At 36.2% G+C, this 20,787-nt stretch overlaps 1 protein-coding gene across 6 annotated transcripts in view; it reads left to right on the top strand.

Annotated features, from left to right (window-relative positions):
• The window catches only part of LOC105838794 (protein-tyrosine sulfotransferase), a 114,196-nt gene that overhangs the window by 26,836 nt on the left and 66,573 nt on the right, over window positions 1-20,787 (top strand). For all 6 annotated transcript variants that reach the window (XM_012684601.3, XM_012684603.3, XM_036294086.1 and 3 more), the window contains one exon: window positions 5,233-5,332. The gene's annotated coding sequence lies outside the window, so the exon portion shown is untranslated. The remainder of the gene's footprint in view (window positions 1-5,232; window positions 5,333-20,787) is intronic.

Below are 20,787 nucleotides of genomic sequence, written 5' to 3'. Positions count from 1 at the left end.
TCCGCCGATAATTCGTCCTAAACCGCGTTTACCACATGGTTAGTAAAAGAATTTATACGCAGTTTCACAATACGTGAATGTAACTTCAGAAATGAATATAAGTAATACAGAAAGTTCATAATACCCAACTGTAGATTAATTTGACTTTACTTTTAACACTTTACTTATCGAGATATAAATATTTTTATTAATATTGTAATAAGTGCAAAATACTAGACATTTATAACATTAATTAGTTGACTATTTACTATTTACTATTATCTATACTATTAAATTTTATTATTTTATAATTTTATTAGGTAAATATTAATCTCTCAATTATATTATTTCAAAATATTCAAAATATTTTACTTGTAAATATAATACTGCTTTTTGTAAAGAACGCTATTATTAATTTGTTAATTAATAAATTTAATAAAATTTTATAGAAATATAAAATAACGAAATTAATTAATAAAAGTTTTAAATATGTAATATTTTTTACTTTTGTTACAATATTAATAAAATTATTCCTATCTCTATAACTGAGATAAAAATTGTTTTATAACATTGAAAAAAAAAAGTTTGGTAACAATAATAATTATTAAGTGAACTAATTTCTACTAAATGTTTGGTTAATATAACTAAATATTTAATAATATTTCAGTAATACTTATTGTTAGTAATTATATTAATAGTAATCAAACATAGTAACCAATCGGTGACTAAACATTTATCAAACAGTTTGCTAAATATTTGATTATATTAACATTTAGTTGAAATTATTTTACCAAAGCTAATAACTATCATCTACACTTGGTTATTATTACCAATTATTATTAAACTTTTTTTTCAGCGTATAAACTTTTGTTATTTTTATGTCCTGAATTTATTTTTGCAATTATGTCGATATGTTATGAAACACTTTGCATATGTTATGAAACACTTTGCATATGCGATTTTTCACTTTGATTGTTGCGAGCCGATGTTATTTATAGACAACACACGGTCGAAAAAGTACCGTAAAAACACGTTTCGCATGTCGGATGCGAATTATAGAATATTTCGAAAAGCGTGATGTGGCTTGAATGCGAAATATAAATTTGGAAATGGTCTGGAAAAGGATATGTTTGAAATGTGAAACATTCAATATCGTTGCGCGACCCGCAATTTCATCCATATTATGTCTTCTTTTCCATCTCGTTGATGTTATACTCCATGTTGCACTCCATGGTTCTCTATTCTGCGATGAAGAATTACTCCGTGTCGTCGGTTTCTTTTGCGTCACGCTGAAGATGGATTTTTTTTCGCTGACGACGGTGAGCTCGTTTCGCGGAGCGAAACACGAGACGGCGGTGAACGTTCTCCATAAGGCAAAGTTAAAGAAGTCGACGATGGACATGGAGAAGGAGCATTGTCGAGAAAGTAAAAAGCAGAAAGAGAGAGAGAGAGAGAGAGAGAGAGAGAGAGAGAGAGAGAGAGAGAAAGAGAGAGAAAGACACAAGCGTGAAACACAGCAACACCCTCGTTATTGCATGAAAACATAGAAGCGAAAAGGCGTCGTTTGGCAAAGAAAAAAAGAAGAAGAAAAGACAGAAAAGAAAGGAATTGTGAACACGTGCAAAATGCGCTCTTTTTCGTTATTATTTTACGTCGAGGTGCGCGCGCGCGCGCGCGCGCGCGTGTGCAGGTCTAACTATTGCACTCGTCCGCACGAACGGAAGAGAGAATTTCATCCCCTGGAATTCCATTCCCCACAGTACGAGTCAATACAACGAGTACGGGTGCAGTGACGACACGGTCTCTGGCTCGCCTTTCTAACACGTCGCTAACACGAGGAGGAGAGAACGGATTCGATGAAATTACCTAAATCGTCTTGCCGTTTCGATTTCGATTTGTCGTTCCGAGAGAGCAATTGCATCTCCTCGACACTTAACTTTATTTATTTCAAAGGAAGGACGATCCGCGCCTGACTCCCCCGTTTACACCTCCATAGATCTCTCACGTCTGTTAAATTGTATGAGTCTGTTAGCGCAGTTCTAACCGCGTTAGTTATGTTAATTTTATGTTATCTTTTGAAGCCTCTTCATCTAACGTGTAGCAAAGCCGGGAAGCGCATCTCATGGTGTCTTTAGGAAACAAATGCGAAGTATCTCCGCGTATTTTGTCACGTAAAAGCGATGTCCTCCGTATCACCCAAATATTCCGCTCGAACGACAGAACATTCGGATAATGGAAATGATGAAGATTCTATTATACCGCATTATCGAAGATATCGAATTAGTAAGCGTTTAATACCCGTGATGCTCGGCGTAATCGGGTGCTCAGTGGCGATCGAGGTACTTCCAGCATCGCCGGCGCAATCCCCGAGATCGGCGCGATGTCTCGCGTAATAAGGGGAGGATGCGAGGGGAGGGGGGAGAATGAGGAGACGAACGGGATGAGAATCGGTAGAATTCGATCTCGCGAAATGGCTAAAGTGACTAATTGGAATCCCGGCGTCGAGAATGTTGAAGCTTCGCTCGCTCGCTCGCTCGCAGCATTAACACGATAAATTCCACGAGAGAGCGCGAAACTTATTTCTCGACTCTCGTCTCCGTTATTTCGACCAACTCTCTTTCTTCCCTCCCTCCGTCCCGCGCTGTATCTTTCACCCTTTGCTCTTGGCACACGGTTCGAAACCTTTCGCCCTGCCCCGCTTCTTGCCGCCTGTCCCTCATTTTTTCCCCTCCTGATACTCCGTCTCGATCCCTTTTTTTTTCCATCTCCCTCTCCCGCTGAATTCAATTTCATCGGATCGATAAGTAATGAACGGTATGACGAGGCATCTGATGAAGGCGGAGAGTTACTTCCGGTTAATGTTTCCCATCGGAGCGATGCACCCACGGGGCTTCGTTACTTTGAACCCGCGTGGGCTTCCACCTCTCGTTTGATGGTTTTTTTTTTCTTGAGAATTAAACCTTATACAACATAATTTTATCGTACCTTTTTTTTTAACTTGCAAATATAGATTCATTTTTTACGTCAGTCACCGATGACGCAAAAAGATGGTCCTATGTATGTTGATAGTTTACCAGTAACTTGTGATGATATATTAGGTGCTTAATCATTTTGATAAAAAAAAAGGGGGAAATGATAGATCGGATAGTTCGAAATATAAATTTCTCTCGGCGGAAATAAAATCGCGGTTTTTCGCGGAATTTCGAAACGCCCGCAACGTTACTTCGAATACTAAATTCGATTTGTAACGCGGCGCGGCGGGATCGCCGTGCTCGTCCGAAAAGCTGCGGCCTCTTTCGTATTTCGATCGAATCCATCGATCGCCAGCTGTGACATCCAATGATGGAACAGTAACAAATGCGCGACACAGTTGCTAAAACTGAAGTTACCATCGATCTGTGTAACATCTGGTCTCACCGGGCTGGACTTTTAGCGAAATCCGATTCGCATTTCGATGCCACGATTTTTGTATGTATTTAGAGCTCAACGAGAACGTTTGCAATACTAATCCCTGTATGAAAATGTATACTTCCAAATTTGAAGCTTAGTGACATGAATGTATTGATGACCTGCCGCATTATTTTTGAATGGCGGATCTCTCGAGTGACCTAATAAACGATTTCCGTTGAACGAAAATAGAGAAAGGCCACCAGCAGCGATACTCGCATATCACTTTATTTTTTAATTACATTTTCTAAACAAAAACTGAAAATAAAACTTTGAAAAGAAATACAAATTAATACAATTAGAAGGTATTTCTCAGAAATCTTTTTTTTTTAATTATACTCTACTTTTTGAAAAATAAATGGGTATTATTTTAGGAAAAACCTATGGTGATTTTTCTCTACGAAGTGAAAATGTTAATCAGAATTTTTTGTCATTTAATTTTATGAACGATGACCCTATCTACTTTGGTCAATAAAAAAATCAACCGCATGCTGGCTAGAGACACTCGCGGTACATTCTCGTGTATCTACGTCACATCGGGTTACATCGGTCACTCAAGGATGTTACGGAGACCGTCATTAGATTAATTAAACTCTCTCGACGGGGAGGTGTCTCACGTCGGGTCGGTTCGTACAGAGGTACGACGATCGTTACATCGGGAACAGGAGTAGCGTCCTGTCGGTCGGACCGGCGATATAACGAGGTTAATTAGTCCGATGGACGGAGGGAGGAGGAGGCTCGCCCCCGAAATCCTTCTATTAACGTCGTCAGCTGCGAGCGCCATTACTGTCGTACGGCTGTCGCATAACTCGATGTCCTATCTCGCGCCTCTCATAGCAACGGAGAGTCGTATCGCTAATTTGCTGATTAGTTTACGTATTGTCGAAACCCCCCGAATCATGGAAATTTCCTACAATCAGGAAATCATTGTTCGTCCTGCAGGGGTGACAATTGGGAAATTACTGAAATTAAATATCTGTTATTTTCTAATAAGAGGAAGAGTGGTCGAAATAAAAGTGAATTAAATATTACTCTGCAAAAGAAACGCATTGTTTTTATTAGCACAAAAAAGTACAAAAAGAATATAAATTTATAAACTTGTAAATATTTATTAAAGAAGGACTAAAACAATTTGCGGTTATTTGCATAGCTCAGTCTGGAATTTCGCTTATCTTCTTTTTGTGGCATGATTTTTTTAACAGAAATAAATAAATGAATTTTAATAAGTAAAAAGATATTATATAATTGATCGTAATATAGATGCAATATTGGTATCAAATAATTTTTTCGTTACAATTTAAGATTAAAATTATTTTTATTTATTTGAAACTTGTTAATTATTTTTATTAATTTGAAACTTGTTAATGTTAATATATAATTGTTAACACTTAGTAAACAATAAATATAATAATTTCAAAGAAATATTATTATATATTTAATAAATTGAGAGAGATTGTAAATTTTTGAAAAATGTTTTAAAAGGTTTGAGTTTCAATTATGGATCGGTATAATTAAATGTATGTTTTTAATATATATTATTAAATGTGTATTTAATACAGCAATGATTGAGAAAGTAATTTGATATAATAATAATTACAAATAAATTAAAGAATGTAAAAAAATTGGAATTTTATTATATTAATGCGTGTAATGTATGTCTATGCTGAGATATTTAATTTTGAAAATTTAACCTTGGTTACTTGATCCATAATTGAGACCGTCACCTTACATTGTATAATTAATACGAATGAGAAATGAAAAAGGTCTCCAGAGCCGAGAATGAGAGTTGTATTTGTTGTGTCACAGGTGACTATTAAAGCGTCGCTGATCATCCATGGTGAGGCATATCCTGTCCTAAGATTAAACGATCCCGTGGAAGCCGTGCATCCGACGAGGGAGCCCGAGGGTGAGTTTCACAATTGCGGCTACGAAATTTTGCGCCCTATATTCCCACAACAGCAGCGCGCGATAATTTCGCGATGTCACGCGTTTGTAATACAATCAAATATCGCCGGCCCGCACACGTGTCATTTTTTAATTGCGCTCTTTTCATTTGGAAATATTTCACATGGGACGCGGTCGGAAAACCACCGCCAGTTTGCTGAAAAAAAAAATGACACCACTGCCAGTGCGTTACTGCACCTTTTTCTGCCGTGACAAAAAAAAGGGCGCGCAACAAAAATACACATGCACACACGAATCCGTGCAAGTCGTGTGTGATGTTTTTTCCTCTTTTTGCCAAGCTACATTTTTCCCCTGGTCTCATCGTCGAAATTTCAAAACATTCCACTTAAGGGTGGAATCGGCCGTTTAATTCTCTTCTCTTTTTTTTCCTCTCCCATTTCGCAAACCTGCGGGAATTGTCCCGTATTGCACCACCGAACCGGGAATTAGAAATCGATTTCTTCGCCCGTAATTAAAATCCCGTGAAATTTCGCTCGTCGATTGTTCGCACATTCCCAAAGGTGAGATTACGTTTAAAAAAAAACAGCAACGAAGCGAACAACTAACTTCTTGATTAACAACACGACGAAGCAAGAAGTTGATCGGAATAAATTATATAATTATAAATATAACTTTATATCGAAATACTTTGTTACGTATAATTTAATTAAATGATACAAAGATTTTCTTGTACTCTTTTCTGCAATATATCTCATAATTTTTCTTTTATTTATTTGTTTTAATTATCTATGATATAATATTCGAATATTAATCACAAATAGCTCAACAGCATACAAGTGAACAGAATTTCAAAATATTTTCGTATAATTTTCATCAGAGGAATAACTATCCGTGCAGCTGCATCAAGAGATAGAATTTATTGTTGTCCAACAGTATTCGAGAGATGCATGCAATATTTATTTAAGAGCTCGAGAAAGATGATTATGTTTCGTCCATGCGCAAGTAATATGCACCTTTTCTTTCCGCACGTAGTCCAGTGTAATTTCACCATCTCGGCAAAGTGGATAAAGCTCAGTTCCGACCCGGTTTAGCGCGAGAATTAAATGCGCCGTGCAGTAACCGTCGGCATTTCGACATTGCTATCGCGTTAATTACCTTACCCATGCGGATATATAAATGTATGCTCAGGATCATCTTATTAGCGTGCACGTAATGTCATAGACGCTGGCTAGTATTAAAGCGCTTAAGGAAATTATATACCGTATACGATAGCGTGGAAATATTACGTATGTTAACGTTTCGCCGGATAATCTTCTCGCTTTTTGCTTGATTCGTTTTTGCCGGCATTGGCCGATAAAAGTTTTTCTTTAACGATTTCTCTCCGATGCTACAATGTGACAGTTTTACAAATTTTTATTGCAACTTTTTGTAATTTTTCTTGTTATAAACGAAGTTTATCGAAATGCGAGTGGAACAATAGGACTAACTCGATTGTCTTTCTCAATAGATACACGGAGAAAACAGTTTTACTGATACATCTACAAATTTAACTAAAAATACGAATATGAAAGTAATTTATTAAACCATTAAACTAATTGAACAAAATGCTGGTCGCTATCATCGAAATTTTTTACAGTACTGCTTGAGCGTTCTAATTATTTTAATGGTCCAATAAAATTATTTCGTATCTAGCTATGTTTTGATTATAAATTTCAGCAAAGTCGTTCTTTCTGCGTAAAAATGACGAAAAAGTTCGAGTTTTTTAATCACCTTCTAAAATTCTAAATGATAAAAAAACAACAAATTTTATTAATAGATTATTATCGTAGAATATTGCAAAGTATTGTGTCTAAATTTTGTCGCTGTCAAATTCAGATTGTATTTTGCAAATTGAGCCTGAAACGATTTTGATCGATGAATGGGGTTTTGGGTGTCTTTACAAGTAAATGTTTAACACGAGCATGTCACGCCCCCATTGATGTCAAGGCTCGGTCGTATTACAGAATCATTAAGAGTACATTGATGTTAAACTGTTCATTATCGCTTAATCGCTTTTTAATCCCGTTCGATCTCGATTATAAGAGCAAAAAGACTCCGAAGGCGTCTACACAGGCGAAAATTTGTCTTCGTTAAAAGAGAATTAAGGGATTACTAATTTGATTATTAGTATGCCCAACTTTGCCCTAGCTTGCGTTATTATAAGCTATAAACGCTTATCTAATTTATGAAGTTTGCAATTGCGCTTAATAGCAATTTACATAAAAAGAGAACTTTAAAATATCAGTGGAAAAACAACGCGCGAAAAAAGAGCTTCTAGGTTTCGACGGTTTTAAAAATTTCAGTGCAACTCGTAGGGAAATCGTATACATTTCACACGGGGGGATGAAATGTAAAAGAGACATATCGCTTTAACGTGATATGTACAAACACTCGATTATCGGAAAACGTTAACTTTATCGGTGCACTACACGAAACTGAAACTTTTGATACGCAATATTCACGTGCAGCAACTCGCAGGAATTTTTTGGCAATTTTTTTAGAGGGAGTGAGGGAGGAGCGAATGAGAAGAAGAAGAACAGCAGATCCCACTTTTTTCAACATCGCATCCTTTTAACACCACTGACATGCGACGCAATTGAATTTTCTTATCCCAGCGTCCGCGATGCATTGGCCCTTAGCGAGTAGCGGTCGTAATTTCGGCACACGGGATAACGGGGGAGGTTTCGGAGAAGCGAAGAAAAGGAGAAAGAACAGCGCATTGAAGTATGAGAGAGGTTTAAGCGAAATTGCTTTCGGCCTGGGCGTCTTCGAATGTTGCCGTGGGGGGTGAAGAACGTCTTTAGCCGGGTAACGAGATTGCCGCGACGTGTTTCAGGCGCGCACGATACGTACCGTTACGTCCCCTTTGAACGGGGACTTGTTGGACGCGCGCGCGGATTGTGCACGGATAGGTACTTGTACGCGACAAGAGAGACAGACCGCCGTGTATTCACATGCGTCCAACGACGCATACCAGACAATAGACGCTCGACGAGAACATGACGTGCAAAAAAGTGTACGCTACTTTTAGTAATTTGGTTGGAAAAAATGGGTCTGACCAAGCGCTGACCTAGAGAAAGGAATTACACGTTAATCTTGTACCTACATTTCTCTAAAAATTCTCTGAGAATTCGTTTTTTAAACAATTCTGTAAATGGACTTAAAGAAGAATATCATAATTACATTTTTCTGTAAGCACTTTTATCGAAAATTAAATTTAAAAAATCTATAATATTCATAAAAGAAGTTTTTAATTTTAACATTTTAAAATTATTTCTATCTCCATTCTTTCCGTTATTTTCGTTTTTTTAAGATTTAAAAATGTTTTAAACGGCGTCTAGATTGAAAACACTAAAATATTTAAAACTATTGCAGTTCCATTTTAAATATTTAGTGGTTTGAAAATATAAAACATAATAAAATATAAAAATAGAACATATAAAAATGTTAATATTTTAACATTTTAAAATTAAATATTTTTTGGCGAATGAAGATGTTTGTTAATTATATTGGAAAAAGAGCAATTTCTCTAAATTATTCCAAGTACGCGTGTATTAATTGAATGAAGAGTAATATAATACATGAACCGTATAATTCCTTTCTTTATTTTTTTTAACTCGAGAATAGGGCAGCCGGAATGTTTTTGTATTCTCGCCCAGTCGGAAAACTCACGTCACTGCAAATTTTTTTATTGTTCTAAAATTCATACCTACCTTTTATTTGAGGATTCCGAGATTTAATTTATATCATGAAAAACAAGTTATAGTTCATATATTTTATAATGAAATCTCTTAAAATTAACTGGAGCATATAGAAAACATTCCAAAAAAATCATTGGAACGTTACGTTAATTAGTTAAGTACGTGTGTGGTAAGAGTTTATATTATAAACTCTTTTTGAACGAGAATTTAGTTAAAATGTATTATATAAACTGTTATATATTAATATTTATATATTTAAACGATATAACACATTTATGTCATGTTTCTATAAATATTTGTTTTTCTTCTTTTAGAACAGAGATATAAAAAATAAATTATTTTTAATAATTTTGCGAAAACCAGTACAATTGTACTGATTTTTTTAAATTACTGTGGAAAATGGATATTATATAAATATATTTTGTTTTTTTAATAACCATTTCTAATAACTTTTCATTACTTTTAAATATATAATTCCAAAGTAAACGCATAATGTATAATAATTGTTTTATTAACTGATTAAATGATTTTTTTATATAGAAATTTTTGTCATAATAAGCTGCTTCTTCTGTTTGTTTAATATTTCTTGATTTCTCTCGTTATTTTTTCTAAAAATATTGTGATTAAATCTACATAATATCTTTAGATATTAATAAACAATTAACAATGATTTTTAACTAGAGTGTAAAAATCATCTCGGATTTGCGTTCATGCAGAAAACGGACTTTGCAAGTTAACTATGAATAATACATATCTGGACTTATTTATCATTATTAATGATAAAACTGGAAGCGCGTATTATGTTCTTGTGTAAACGTTTCCGAGATTATTAACTGATTAAAGTATAACGAAAAACGCGTAACTATATTTTACGTTAATTTGAAACGCTCGGATATCTGAGGGTTAAAGAACAGGATGTCCACGGGGATTAACCGGCAGCGAAGCTGAATCTAATTTGCACGGTGCGCTGGCGGTGTTTGAGCGTCCTTTTTGGACGCGCGCGCCATTCCTATTGTAAGCCGGGTCGTGTGTCTGAATTGTAATCCACGGAACACTTCTTATCAAAGTGGAAGAACGCGACGCTCACACGTGCCGCATTGTAATTATCTCGACGTACGATCGATGCAAATACACAAAATGCGGACACATACACATACACGTACTCTCTTTCTCTCTCTCTCTCTCTTTCACGTAACTCTTACATAGCTGCACTAAATTACATCGCGCGGGCGCTCGCGGCACTCGCGGAATTTAGCGGAATGCCCTCGTCTGTGCCAGCAGCGATAGAGCGAATAAAGTGTCGGACGTAATAACGTTTCGCGTGGTACGGCGTGTCTGCCTATTGCCCCTCCGCGCAATTCGCTGCAAAAAAGTCAGCAAACGGAAACAGGAGTCCGGGGCATCTGAAACGCGAGAATGTGGCAAACGGGAGTGGCGTGTGGCCTGTAAAGGACGTCGCGGGGATATATAACGTTTATACAGAGTGTTTTACAACACGTAAATTTAACTTCAGAAATTCGGGCTAGAAAAGTAACATAAAAAATTCATATACGCTATAGATCATTTAGTTTAATTATTGAAATATAAATAATTGTATTAATATTGTAAGAGGCAAAAAAATATTACACATTAAAAATTTTTGTTTTATTATTTATTTTATTATTTTATGTAGTAAAATAATTATTTATTTATTATGTAATAAAATTATGTATTTTATTAAGTAAATATTAATCTCCTAATTATATTACTTGTTCAAAATGTCTTCTGCTTGTAAACATGCTATGGCTCTTTGTAGTACAGAACGTCGTTAATTAGCCTTTGATTGGCCAATTAATGGCAAATTAATTTACCTAAGTTTAATGAAATTCCGAATAAATATTTTGAGTGAGTAACATAATTAGGAAAATAAAATTTGTATTTATTTAATAAAATCGTATAAAATAATAAAATAATAAAATTCAGTAAAAAACCGTTTGTGACAAACAAATGTCTGATATTTTCTGTTACAATAAAATATCTATATCTCGATAATTATGCTAAAATACTTATAAACTTATAAACTTTTTCGCGTTATTTTTGCGGTGAATTAATTTCTGAAGTTATATCCCCCCCATGTTACGAAACATTATGTAATAATACATACGTATTTTCCGACATTCATTTCTTTGAAATTTTATAATGCGTTTGAAGAGCTCTTTTTAAATTATTTTTAATCAGTATTTTCAAAGGTAGAAAATGGGGAATTCGACACTTGGAATAATATTACTCGTATGTGTATATATCCAGTACGTTGTACGTTGTACGCTGCTCCGGGGAGTATTAAATCTGCAACCTTTATAATGAAAATGGCCGCGTGATATTTTTCGATTAGATGTTCCCACGGATTTGCACCTCGCTCGCATTAACGGCTGTTATTAATAGCGTGTTCCATGTCACGAATTAATTTTCATCGATACTCGGAAAGCGAACTCGTGGATAATACATCCCGGTAATTTAATTTTATTTTAATACAGGAAAATCGAAATTCATTCGTAATTCAGATGAGTGCACCTCATCATCGTGTCGTTCAGTCGATCGTAAAAATTGTCAATTGTTTTAATGAGCGGAATGCAATTAAATCGCGTCATGCATTATCTGCATGCGGGAGAATTCACGAGAGCGAAAACGTCTCGTTTCCTCGCAGGAGGGGAAAGGTCGATCCGCTGTATTTTTTTTTTTCTTTTCCGCCGAGATACGACACGGTTTTCTGATCCAACGATGAACCGACTAGAGGGGGATGAATTATGTTCGGTACAATGTGTCGCTTCTCCCGAGGAAAGGCGTACACACTACGAAACGGTAGCGACGCTAACGCGGCCAATATCGCGGGGCGCGCTGCGCAACAAAGCGAGATGAGCGTGTCGATATTTCGAAAGCAGCGTCCCGGTATGTCGATACACCGATAATATATCGGTAGATTGATATCCATGCGGCGGCCGCCCCGAATATTCGACGGAAGGGTGACTGGGGGCGAGGGGGAGGGGGGGATGGTAGCGAGCGGGTCGTAGCGCGCGGATGATATTCGTATTTTATGCACTATCGCGCGCACTCCATTTCACACGCGGTTTCCTGTACGGCGAGGCGGTGAGCCCCGGTGCCCCCTTGATCGATGGGATAGAGGCGCATTCGTATCGCCACGGCACACGTCTTTTCCGTCTTCGGCCGCGATCCCGCTCCAGATATGTGACAGCCGTATGATGATTTCTTTCACCCTTCCAATCCGCCGGCCGCGCCGATCCGTTCCTCTCTTTTATCCGGGTTCCGCATGTTCGATTCCGAACATACATATCGTATGTGTGTTCCGACGTTACGTAAAAATCTCCCGGACACGTGTACGCGTTCGTTTCAAATCCCTTCGGAAACGTATTCATCGTACAAGCTTTATTTTATTGCTTGTTTCAAACAATATATTGTATTGTAGTTTGCCTACTACTGACTTTTACGAATCAGTGTTTCGTTAATTTGTACCGCTCTACTGATTTATTTTTCATTTCTTTTGTACACGTGTCAGAAATGTATATCATATCAAACAACGAATATCGATAAATAGTTTAATTTTATCGCTTTAGAAACATAAAATTATGTAATTGAGAAAAGTACATATTTTTAGATTTTATGAAGAAATTCCTTCAAAATAACAGGTCATGAAGAACTGTTTATATCTACAGACTTATATATTAATGAAGAGCCTAAGAATAACAAGCTCCTGGCCAGCCCTGCTATTTTAGTAATAAATACTTGGAATTAGTCCCTGAGTGAAAATTCACCCTGACCAGCGCTTTAGGGGATCATATTAAATTTTATTCCTCAAATAAACGTTAGACGTGCAACGATAGTCGAAATCTATTTGGAGCATGAAAATCAAAAACATCAATTTTATGAATATTAAATATTTTATGTATCAAGAACAAATTGGTACACAACCTCGCTCGGCGCTCTCTTTTTTTTTGTCGCGGCGTACGTCGAGCGTGTATGCACGTCGACGACATATGAACACGATGGTTTGTACTTACACACAATTACCTTGCCTCAACATTTCAATAATGACACTCGCAACGAGCTATTCCGTCTAGCGCGTGATTATCTCCGGAGACGCGATCGAGACGCAACGAGTGCTGTGGAAACGCGATTATTCTCCACGATCGCTGAAATTAGTGATTATCAGACCGCGAACCTAACTAACTCCGTCGTTGGATGTCTCGTGCGCGTATCGAGGCAGTGGTTGTTTAATAAATTTCACGTTACACTTCTCCATCGTAAGTGAAGTGCGCCATCGTGCGCGATTAAAATCGGAAGTTCCATGTAGAGTGCCGTTAGATGAGACTAACTCCGGTATTTATGAAGCATCCTTCGAAAACTTAATTTATTAGCCATTATTTATTACACGGAGAAAACTTCATAGTAAAAGTCACTATGACAAATAGTAGGCACAAACCGACAAAGAAATTATACAACTTAATGTATACACTAGTATATACTTAGCATATACACTACTTGTGATACAATTCTCTGAAATTCCTTTTTATGATCCGCGGCTACTATTGTACACAATAATTTTTAGTAAAAAATTTTCTCTGTGTATGTTTAAGATAAATAGGCTGTAACGATAGAAACTTTATACCGCTACACTGGAACAAATTGATTCAACTTACGATGGTTTCCTTAATAAATATTAATGATAGTAAAAAACCGAAGTCATAAACATAATACTAATACTAATATATTAGCGTGAAGGCTTACTAACTTTACTGTTTTTTTTTCCGGAGCTTTGTTGTATTCCGATAAGTGAACGTGTCTAATTAAATTCAGTTTTTACCGATCTAAGACATTTTGACGCGAATTAAATTAATCTTTCTTTATTCTTTACGAAAATTTGAATAAATTCATTTTACCATTTAAAAGAAATTATAAGAAGACTCTAGCGAACCTATTCTGTAACTCTTAACAACAGTTTTCGTTATCGTTGTAAGGTCGTTGTAAATATAATGAAAAAGCTACGACAAAAATAAAGTTACTTTTTTTTTCAATGATTAATGTGTAATGGTAACGAGTTACTTATCAAAAATGACAAATAATGTAAAAAATTGTAACTATGTAATTGTTGTGTCATATTGTTATTATAAAAAATAACGTTAACGTTAAATAACTGTTAAGCCGTACTCATAATTCGTTATTTTCCACTCTCGCTAGAGACATTCTAAGATTCCAAATACTCACAATCAGGTTGGATAGGCGATTGTCGAGGAGCATGTCATAATGTCAAGTTTGGAGACAAGATAGGAACAAGCAAGAGATGAATGTAACTGGTAACGCGATGTGATTGATGAGATCTGTAGACGTCCGTAGCTTAATAAAAAGGAGGACTCTACTTGTAAATAACAAATGAAAGGTAGACAAGTGCGCTAACAGGACATTGGCTAATTTATCACGGAGGTTGGCACTGAAAAAGAACAAAAATGAAAGAGAACGAACGAGACAGAGATATAGAGATACAGAGAGAGAGAGAGAGAGTGTGTGTGTGTGTGAGAGAGAGAGAGAGAGAGAATGGAACTAACGAACGTGTAACTATGCGCTGAGAGAAACAAGGCGCGATTTCCGCTTCTATTGTAATTGTCGGTCTCCTGGCACGCGTTTCTCTTTAGCCTCCGGTAAACGAGAACCACTTGGCGTGTCTCGTTACACTAGTTTAGTGCTTTAAACATACAGTACCGACTTGTAGTTTGCGAAAGTACACATCAATCGAATTGCTCATTTGAAAAAAACCCCGGCAAAACCGTTAGAACGAAAGGTATCAAGAGAATTCTTGACGACTCTTAGAAAACAATAACATTGCTATTAAGTGTCACTTTATACAGGTACTAATAATTTTTAGATAATTTTTGAGAAAATGTAACTGCAAGTAGCTTTTCCGAAATGCGACATTTCACGTGTCTTAGATTGAACCTTAGGATTTGGGAGAACGAAGGGTATTGATTGGGTTTGTATGGTGGGAAATCAGGAAATTCTCAATTCTACTCGCGTAACCGTGGTGTCGGTCTTCATCGTCGTTTTCAGCACCGTAGTTTGCTTGGAAATTTCGGCTGAGATCGCGATACGCGAGATCGGAATGCACGCATCTCCTTCGCGCATGGGAGCGCGATAAACTTGGACGAATCTTTCCGGATTCTTCTTCCTTGTCGAATGCGCTCCCGTGGCTCGGAAACTCAGCGAAAGTTTCCCCAACTATCGCGTGCCATTCCATCCTCCCGGTGACCGAGTTCGCGTTTGAATTTGCAGGTTCGTTCGCTGGAGCCGATACCTACAATTGGGACAGAGGTTGAAAGAAAGAATGCACGGATAGACAATGCACATGAATAGACGACCAAAATATCTCGCGGTTAGCGACAAGATAGTGGGCTATTTTAAACCCAATGCTGCCGTTCAATCATTTAGGTCACTTTGTGTTATCTTTTTTTTTTAAGCACTGAAAAAGTCACTAGAGAATCGCTATCAAAATAGGTCGCTATTGTTTTTCCTGAGCTGATGTGGAATTTGTAAAACCTAAGCGTTCTATTTTATGATATCAATTTTATGCGGTATAAATATTTTGATTGTTTCCCGATTTTTTAGGAAGAAACGCAAATTTTCTATTTGTTTGGTCATTGAATCTTTATCATATATATTAAAAAGGCATTATTTATTTTATTTAATAAAACTGCATCAGGGTATTTATATAATTCAAGATTTTATGTTGTTTTTTTATAATTATAAACTTAAAAAAATTATATTCTAAAAAGAATTTTCTACGCTTATAGATTCAGGATGGATAAATGTTCTTTTTATGCTTAAATGGATTTAATTAATAAATTTAAAAATTTGATAAAAATTTTTACTTTTTGTTATTATTTTAATGCCTGAAAAGTTACTTTTTTTTTAAAGTATATAGTCACTATTTTAGTTTTTTGGTCCGATGAGCTGTATGGCAGCTCTGTGAACCGAGAAATATTGTAGGTATGCTGAATGTTGAAAAACTGCACACGCAGATTTGGGAAACATCAAAAATATAAAAATGTAGAATGCTTTTCGATTGTAGATTCTATTTTTGATAAAAGTTTTATTTGTGAAACTAGTAAAAAAAGAGTTAACGTAATAAATCACGGGAAATTACTCCTTTTAATGTTTCTGTCGGGGAAAATTGGCTCTGCGCTCGCTTGACTGTGTGAGTATCAGTTTTCGAAAATGTTTTTTCATAAGTAAAGAACCATTAATAACGTTGAAAACGAGGTCGCGTCACGCGTTATATGCTTTCAGAGCGTAGAAAATATGCTAAGCGTTCTCATAGTATCCGGTTAATGTGGTGTAAAAGGATTTAATGATCTATTGAACGATACGATGTATGCATTACAATTTCTGGTCGACACTCGATGGGAAAATAATACGATTAGAAAATCGATGTGAAAGAATGTCTCCTATTAGATCTCAGCCGCTCGTAGGAATATTAAAAATGGAAAGAATAATTTTTGTAGTTAATAGACGATTGGATAAAGGGATAATTTACGTGGATAAGGTTATTTATTTAAGCACGCGACTTTAGAGATGCGAAAATATTATTTTTTACTAGAATTCTAGTAATTAATTAAATAAATTTCGATTTTCTAAATCGTAATTTTGAAATTTGAGGACAAAATATGTTTTTGATGTTACTGGAACTGAAAAGTATGACGAATATATTAAAGATTTGTGAAAAACACAGTTTAAAAGCGAAAGGCTTTTATTTAATTTTTAAATTGTTTTAAAGAAAAGAAATTGATAATTGAAAATTATATTTAGTGTATTATTAAAATATTAGTGAATAATATTAAAATATTACTGAATAAAATTTCATAATAAAATACACATATAAAATGTATGCGTATGTAATAAGTAAACTTATTCATAATATAAATTAATGTTATAATAATCTATAATTATATATATTAATTCAGTAAAAAATTAATGATACAGGAATATGAATTTATAAGACAGTTTGGAACCGAAAGGTCTCTCTAAATCCGATCAAAGACTTAGATGAAGGATGACTCTCGCCCCGATCTGGGACATCCTCCTTTTGATCGATTAATCTCCGAACTCGCGGTACTTTGGCCAAATTTCCGCTTTTCTCGAGTTGCGGGTCGAGGGTGACCATTTTTCATATCGCGAACAAACTTACTTGGCGCATCGCGCGTCGCCGCTGTATTTTTGACGTCGTCGTCATCGTCGCCCGGGTGACCAGGCCGAATGATATTAATGGCGATTCGCAGCTCGCGGATAAACGCCACTTTTTTGATTAATCGAGACGAGATCCGCCGTCGCGTGAACTTCCGCCGCGGGAAAAACTTCCGAGCTGATTTATCGTTCTCCGCCGGACAGGAGCATTCCGCGATTTAAGGAACTGAAGATTTTCTTTTACTTCTCTATTCGGTGAATCAAGTGTACAGGGTGTCCAAAATCGATCGAGTTATTTGATCCGTGGATACTTAGCCGATTTATCTTTCGGCCGTCGGAGCGATGTAAAAATAAACGTCAGGAAATTGCGCGGGAAATCACGCTTAGAGTCGAGATCTTCGTCCCGAGGAAAACTTGCTCCTGCCGAGAGATTGAAAAATTGCATGGAATCCTTCAAACCGATTTCGTTTAAAGTATCCATTGTTATTTTACAATTTTCTCCAAGTTCGGCGTAAAGAATTCACTTCGATCATTCGAAAGGATTTCGAAGGCTTTTATCTCCCAAAATATATTTTCAATAAATAAATTCAATATATCTTTATCGAACGAGTATCTAGACTGTTGTTTTTGGAGACAAAGACAGATGTATATTTTCATTAATATGTGGGTACACGGGACCGTGCGAAATTTGTTGATTTTCTATGCCGATGGAGCGTTATCCCGCGGCAAATCGGCCGCCTAAAGCTGCTTAAAGGATTTTCACGCGCATTACCGCACATAGATAATTCATACACTCTATCGGATCGGTTCAAAACAATATCAGTCGCTATAGCAAAGTTTGTAAATACATTAACCAGCCATCTTATCGTTAATTCAATTTGATGGTAACTACGTTCAGATGCGATTTTACACGCTTGGAATGTGTGTATTTATTGTATCTTGATGTAAAAAAAAAAAGAAATAGAAAATTAATTGTGTATTATAAATTTACAGACAGCGCTTTCATGCGCTGTGAAGTACCAATTACCGTGTTTTCCTTTCATTTTTGAAAGTAACTCCACCTCATGAACGAAGTTTCGTAAATTCTTACCCAGGCGAGGTCTAATGGATTCAGAAACTGCACCGCTTGATTAGCGATTCACAAGGCGCGACGAATGAAATTCTGTCTTTCTGCATAAGAGAGAAACAAGATTTAGCTTGCAAATAAGTTTGGTAAGCCGGCTGGTCTTACGTGACGTTGGCTGAAAATTACTTCATTTAAGATCTCGACTGCGGAAAATAGTGTACATCATTAAAATTCATCCCGGGGTATGTATAATAATGCTAGAATTTTCCCCCGGTATTCTCCCAATTATTTCGCAACGCACATTTTAATTCGTCACCTCGAAATTAAATAACTGCGAGGCGTGCAGCTGTAAAAACGCCGCCGCGCAAGAGCTTCTTGACAACAGGATATCCCGCTTCGGATGTGCTAAAATAATTTTCGCAATTTTCACATATCGTTTTACATATCGTTTGCGTGGCCGTTAATTGGTAATTACGGGGTTAATGTAATACACTTCCAAACTTTTCGTTAACTCTCCCCGATACAGAATTGTATCGTGGGTAATACACGATAATGCTTTCGGTCGATTCAATGATTCGCAAACAATGATACCGCTCTATCCGCGGCGTAAGCCAGCATCCGCTGGCGCGAATGCATTATGCATGAACCCACCCGGCGGGCAATGGCGTCGTGAAAGGGTTGCTCTTTGCGCCCGATGGATTACTTATATGAGCGCGAAGTAAATTCAAATAAAGACGCGTCGAAAGCAATCCGCTAGAATAAAGGAGAAAAAGGTGGACAATGGGAGAAGATGGGCAGAGGAGAAAAAAAAATGAGACAACTTGAGAAGAAGAGAAGAATAGAAGGGAACGACGAGAGAAGGGGGAGAAATGAAAGCAAGAAGGAGGCGGGGGAAAATAAAGAGAGATATAAAGAAAAAAAATGTGAAATAAAATGAGAGATGCGAAGATGAGGACAGAGGGATTCGAATATTATTATCTTTTGCGATGAAAAGGGAAAAGGAGGAACATCGTCCTCGTTAAGGAAAATTCAATCCCGAATTCAATAAAGAATTTGCTACTCTAGATAAGAGTAACATGTATATTTTTGTACGTTTGGCGCGAGACGACAGCGCGGATCGTCCGATATGAGCGCGAGATAAATTGGAGTAAAAGTCTCTTAAAAGTAGCGCAGTCGGGAGTAATTCGGTGTCGAATAAAACGACGCGGAATTACCGCGGCTAATCGAGTTTCTCACATTTCCTCTCCTTTCCTTTCCTTCTACCCTCTCTTTCGCTCGCTTTCCGGGCGGGAAAGCTCCCGATGGCGGCGAGCCGGTAATTTCCCGGAATGAAAAATCAAAGCGATTGAGTTCCTTTCGCGGCGCGCTAAACACTTCTCGTCGCTCGGCATTGAACTTGCATTTAACGCGATTACAGCGACCGAGAGGAAGGGGGAGGTGGAAGGGGAGAGAGAGTTCTCTCTCCGTTTTCGTTTGTTTTTCTCGTTATTTAACGCACGCTTAATCTACCGCGGAGAGGAACTGCGAACTCCGCGGAGTGCACACAGAGTATCTCGAAATTGGCTTAAAGTGGGCACGTATATCTCGTGAAGTTTAAGTTTTTCTTTTTCTTACCGTAAAGTTCCAGAGCACTAATAATTTTCACGTTAAAAGTCGGAAACAAAGAGCTTCGCGCGATCATTTTTATCCTTTATGTTTTGTTCGTAAAATTATTTGATAAAAAAGTAGGTATTTTATGTAGAATATTTTTATATTCTATAGAATTTAAATTGTATATAGGCAATCTTTAAACAAAATCCTTGAATTTTACTAGATTGTAAAATTTTAAAAATACTGTTTAAAAAAGCTCTTTAGTAGTCTGGTAATCTCTGAAAATCCGGATTTTATTTAAAAAACTGCGTTTTTGTTTTAATTCCATTGATCAAATTTTTAATATTTCTTGTGTTTTTATGTTATAAAACATATCTATAAAAAATATCGCGGTTTATATAATATTACGATATAAAGGATAAATTGATGCAAAAATTGTTTTCAACTTTATACACGCTGCGAGTGAGAATATTAATATTAACGCAAACGATCGTAATGACTCATCATATTATATTACTTTTAAAAACACATTCTTTAAATAAAAAGTTAGGAAATGTTTTCTATAAAAAAATTATTTGTCTTTTATCTTAGTAAAACTTCAGAAGAAGAATAAATTAGATATCATTAATTATATCTCCAACATTGCTTTGTGTATCTTTACAGTTTGTTTTAATTACTCATTTTTTACAATTAATTATTAACTTGTATTATTGTATATATGAAAAATTGAGATTTTAATGTCGACCGTATTTTTTTTACAACTTTCAAAGAGAAAAACAAGATCATAATGATTCAATATTCATGTGTATATGTGCGAATAATTGCGTGATAATGAAA

Source organism: Monomorium pharaonis, chromosome 11, assembly GCF_013373865.1.
Source record: "Monomorium pharaonis isolate MP-MQ-018 chromosome 11, ASM1337386v2, whole genome shotgun sequence".
Taxonomy (NCBI): domain Eukaryota; kingdom Metazoa; phylum Arthropoda; class Insecta; order Hymenoptera; family Formicidae; genus Monomorium; species Monomorium pharaonis.
Note: the sequence above shows the minus strand (reverse complement) of the source record. Positions and strands in the feature narration are given on the sequence as shown.